Source organism: Carassius gibelio, chromosome A16 (genome assembly GCF_023724105.1).
Source record: "Carassius gibelio isolate Cgi1373 ecotype wild population from Czech Republic chromosome A16, carGib1.2-hapl.c, whole genome shotgun sequence".
NCBI lineage: Eukaryota > Metazoa > Chordata > Actinopteri > Cypriniformes > Cyprinidae > Carassius > Carassius gibelio.
In genome coordinates, this window is record NC_068386.1 from 26383306 (window position 1) to 26388903 (window position 5598).

Here is a 5598-nt window from a genome sequence, read left to right on the forward strand (position 1 = left end):
AGAGGGCACTCCATCCATGACTTTTATTATTCACCCAGGACTACATTTCCCACAATTCTTTGCCCAGACTCATCAGCACTCACCAATTGTAGTCACCTGTCTCTCATCAGCTCATCAGTCACACACTATAAGCAGCTGCACATTAATGCACAGACTTCAGGGGGCTGAAACCCAGGTCCTACACTGGGGAATTATACATTTTTTTAATAATTATTTATATTTGCAGCAGTGACAACAGAGTCCTGTAAACAAACTCACACACTCATTTTCAGCAACACCCTGCACAGTAAAATCAGCAGTGTATTTGCATTGTTAAAAGTTATTAATTCACAAAGAGTTGACAATCTACAGTTTTAAACAGGACTCATGTTCAGTGTTGTTATATTGTGTAATTTAACTTTTACACAAAGTGCGAAATAAAAAAACAGCTGAATTTTCTGGACTCCGCCCCTCAGTGACTGCTGACTCGAGAAGCGATAACGCCATATTTACTTCGAGGGAACGAGACGGTAAGTTGGATTGCTTTTCTCTATAAAAGTACACTGGAAAACATATTTGCTGATAATTTTACCCAAAATATGATTGGCGGTGAACACATTAAGACATTACTAACTGCGAGTGTTTTTGTCAGGTTTAGTGTCAAGTTCGTGTTCGTGAGGTGCTGAGATGTAAGTTACAGAAGAGTGAATGTTTCTCATGCAGTTTCAATTTCCTGAAAAAAAGGTGACTAACTTACGCGTAAAGTAACTTTTTGGAATGTGCTTACATATGTACTTTTTATCTTATAATGCTATATGCTTTACGCTTCTTTCAGTTTATTTCGTTAACGTCCTCTCGCCTCTGTTCCCGCCGAGGCCTGTGTTATGGCTACAAGCATCATCTGTATTTGGGCTGCACACATCACTTCCCCAGAGGTGGAAGCCTTTGCTGCAGGACCTTTCGAGGTGGTGATGCACACTCTAGTCCCTGAATATGTTCTCGAGGTCACTGTAGTGCCAGAATCCGCACCAATCTTTGAGTCCGCTTCAGTTTCCATCATCATGGCAAGGAGTGCTGCTTCCTGTTCCCATAATTCCAGTTCTCTCGCCACGGTCAGGAGCACCGTTTCATGTTCCAATGCTTCCAGTTCCCTCATCACGGCCGGGAGTGCGGTTTTCTGTTCCAGTGACTCCTGTTCCAGTGTCTCCCTAGGTGTCGGCATCTCCAGCACCTCTGGGGTTATTGGGTGTGTTTGCTTCAGCTCCCTCCACAACAGGGGTATCCTCTTATGAACTCTTTCTCTGTGCTGATGAGGTCACAGAGACCATCAGTGAATCCCCTGTCATACCCGACTTCTCCAGGAAAAGACTACAATTTTGTTTTTGTGTTTTCATGTTTTTTTTTTTTTTTTTTTTTACAGGTGCTTCTCAATAAATTAGAATGTTGTGGAAAAAAATCATTTATTTGTGAAACTTGGGTATGACATAAACTTAGTGCATGTACCCTGAAGTAGTTTAAGCCTTTAGTTCTTTTAATTGTGGTGATTTTTGGCTCACATTTAACAAAAACCCACCAATTCATTTCATCACAACAAATTAGAATATGGTAAAATGCCAATCAACTAATAATCTCCAAACACCTGCAAAGGTTCCTGAGCCTTCAAAATGGTCTCTCAGTTTGTTTCACTAGGCTAATCACGGGGAAGACTGCTGATCTGACAGTTGTCCAGAAGACAATCATTGACACCCTTCACAAGGAGGGTAAGACGCAAACATTCATTGCCAACGAAGCTGACTGTTCACAGAGTGCTGTATCCAAGCATGTTAACAATGTTGAGTGGAAGGAGAAAGTGTGGAAGAAAAAGATGCACCGCTAACCGAGAGAACCACAGCCTTATGAGGATTGTCAAACAAAATTGATTCAAGAATTTAAGTGAACTTAACAAGGAATGGACTGAGGCTGGGGTCAAGGCTTACAGACGTGTTTGGACAATTTGGCTACAATTGTCATATTCCTCTTGTTAGGCCACTCCTGAACCACAGACAACGTCAGAGGCGTCTTACCTGGGCTAAGGAGAAGAAGAACTGGACTGTTGTACAGTGTTCTAAAATCCTCTTTTCAGATGAGAGCAAGTTTTGTTTATTTCATTTGGAAACCAAGGTCCTAGAACAGGGTTCCTCAAATCTTGCCCTGGAGGGCCAATGTCCTTCAGAGTTTAGCTCCAACCCAGATCAAACTCACCTGTCTGTGATTTTCTAATGATCCTGAAGATACTGATTAGCATGCTCAGGTGTGTTTGATAAGGGTTAGAGCTAAACTCTGCAGGAAAATGGATCTTGTGGGCCAGATTTGAGGAACCCTGTCCTAGAGTCTGGTGGAAGGGTGGAGCCCAAGTATCTTGAAGTCCAGTGTTAAGTTTCCACAGTCTGTAATGATTTAGGGTGCATTGTCATCTGCTGGCGTTGGTCCATTTTTTTTTTTTTTTTTTTGAAAACCAAAGTCCTATGCACACGTTTACCAATAAATTATGGAGCACTTCATGCTTCCTTCTGCTGTTCAGCTTTTTGAAGATGCTGGTTTCATTTTCCAGCAGGATTTGGCACATGTCCACAATGCCAAAAGCACCAAAAGTTGGTTAAATGACCATGGTGTTGGTGTGCTTGACTGGCCAGCAAACTCCTCAGACCTGAACCCCAGAGAGAATTTATGGGCTATTGTCAAGAGGAAGATGAGAAACAAGAGACCAAACAATGCAGATGAGCTGAAGGCCACTGTCAAAGGCTACCATACCATCTCAGCAGTGCCACAAACTGATCACCTCCATGCCACGCCAAATTGAGGAAGTAATTAAAGCAAAAGGAGCCCCTACCAAGTATTGAGTACATCTATAGTAAATTAACATACTTTCCAGAAGGCCAACAATCCACTAAAAATGTTTTTCTATTGGTCTTATGAAGTATTCTAATTTTGAATTTGAATTACTGAAATGAACATTTCCAGAACATTCCAATTGATTTGTTCTACTGTTAAAACTCTAACTGTTACTTACTATTACTCCCCATTAATCATTCTGAATCTACTTACCAACATTTGCAGTTTGCCTAAAATTATATTTCCTCAAAAAAAAAAAAAAAAAAAAAAAACACTTTCTGGGCAAAACCACAAATGATGAGCTGTATACTATGTAATGTCAAAAGGCAATAAAATACAGCTATATTTTCAACTACATCGCCCTGCCTTATCGTCTATGTTTAGCTAGCCTGTTTCAGTCAGCACCCAAATGCACTACAAGTAGCCAGTGTTGCTATATACTTTGAGACCCTGGAGATAAAAAAATATATGAAATGTTTACCATGAAAAACATACATGATATTATAACTCTAGGCTACACATGCGGTGTCACAAGATCATGCTTAAAGTTGCTTATGTGTGAGTGTGTGGACATTAGATTCTTTGAGATGAGGTATATAGTTGGCAAAGTGGATAAGAGTCTAAACGCTGTGCATCAGTCTCCTCTATAATGCCCATCATGAGGCTAGAAGCAGAGATTTAGGAATTCATCTGGTGGTCCAGTATCCATCAAAAGAGCCCACTCTACAGATATAAACAAATAAAATTAGAGATAATCAGAACCAATTATCAGTTTGACCACTATTATTCAAATATCAGGCCTACCAATAAAGGGCACATGTCTCTCTTGTATAAAACACTTAACAAGCAGAGAATTTTATCTCAGATATCTAATTCTGCTGACGTGGCACCTCTAGTAAGGAAGGAGGAGGCAGAGCTCAAAATGTTCACCATCTTCGAGAGCCGATCGGCTCCAGCCGGGCAGGAGAAATGCTGAGATCTGATTGGACTCAACAATGGCACCCGGTGAAGCGCTCGGTATGGGAGAGAGAGTGAGAAAGTAAAGAGCACTGGAGAAGCAGGAAAACAACGTTGTTTTCTGGGCCTGCACGGCTCCTTGAATAGATTTGTTAAAACCCCACGGTTTATTTATGCTAAGCGGAGCCCATACAGATGCGGGCTCGCCTCGCCAGAACACTTTCTAAGCCCCGACCCACACTTTGATGCTTCCGTTAGAGGTGCCCAATGAAAGGCCGTCCCGCTCCCCCTCACCCCGCCTTTTTTCAGTTTCTGCCATGCAAAGATAATCAGGTTTATGTAAAGTATGTGTGCTCCTTTGACAGTCTACGCTAGCTCATTAATTCAATCACACCCGACGCCATTGTTCCGCCAGTGTTTGAAATGCGTATGGGGACGGGGGTTTCCTTAATCCTGTCAATCACTGTTAACATTTTTCTTGCTGTTGCCATGGCTGGGGCTAGAGTTCATGAAAACAGCGAATATGAGCCAACAAAAGGAGAATAAAGACTTATTTCAGCCACTTTTCACTAAAAGGCCATCGACCATGCACAAAAACACAAGGAGTAAATGTAGACAAGTTTGAACACTACAGTCACGGTGAGGGAGGGGGTGAGCATTTGAAAACCAAACAGGCCCTATAAAAACTTGACCCGGGAGGCTCTGGGAAAAACCTCCTGAATCGGCCCCCGGAAGAACAATGTGCTTTCTTGTGTGGCTTCTTCAGACCCACAATGGCTGCTACAGTCTAAACACATGCCAGAGATGGTCCGACACTGCCGTAAGCCAGATCAGCGCACTAGAATACTGAGTGCTGATCGCAGCCCAGAAGTGGACAAAGAGAGAGTGAACAAGAGGGAGGGATCCGAAGGAGCATCGTTCCCAGAAACTTGCAACGTCAAGATGTTAATTCTAATGTTATATTTCAGCTCTTTAGTGGCCATCAAAATATGTTGTCAAATGAACACAGGAATAAAGGGAAAAAAAATAACAGTTTCAAATTTTTGTGGATCTTATTGATGTACTATTTACGTTAACTTATTACTTTACATGTATGCATTTGGTAAAACTTTACATTATGCACATTGCATTAAAGGTGCACATTTGATATTGTGTTGGTTCTTGCTCTCCCTGGGAATCAAACCCATGATCTTGGCATTTCTAACACCATGCTCTACTGTACTACTGAGCTACAGGAAAGCATATTACTTTTAAATATTGGCATTTGTCACAGAATGGACTTTGAAGCAGCATAGAAACATCATCAAAATAGGATAATACCATTGTACCACATGCATTGTATTTATTGTATTTGTATTGATGCATTGTAATTAAACGGTTAGTTCACCCAAAATTGAAAATTCTGTCATTAATTACTCACCTACTCACCTCCGCCAGATACACTGTTTCCATTCAGATCAAATCACAACAATGTAGGAAAGACATACGTTTACAGATATTCTCAAAAATGGCACCAGGGTGATGCGGAGGAGACAAATTGTTGAAGTTTTTTTTTTTTTTTTTTTTTTTTTTTTTGCACAAAAAATATTCTTGTAGCTTCGTATAATTGAGGTTGAGCCACTGATGTCACATGGATAATTTTACAGATCTCCTTACTACGTTTCTGGACTTTTCTGAACATTTCAGTTGTGTTGCTTTCTATAGAGGGTCAGAGAGCTCTCAGATTCCATCAAAAATATCTTAATTTGTGTTCTGAAGATGAAAGAAGGTCTTGCGGGTTTGAAAGAGCAT

General features: G+C 40.9%; 1 long non-coding RNA gene across 1 annotated transcript; it reads left to right on the forward strand.

Moving 5' to 3' along the window:
- The first annotated feature begins 225 nt into the window (after nt 1-225).
- Nucleotides 226-1389, forward strand: LOC128030149 (uncharacterized). Its single transcript, XR_008187845.1, has 3 exons — nt 226-509; nt 632-723; nt 815-1389. It is a non-coding gene; the product is annotated as an uncharacterized LOC128030149 (long non-coding RNA).
- The last annotated feature ends 4209 nt before the right edge of the window (nt 1390-5598 follow it).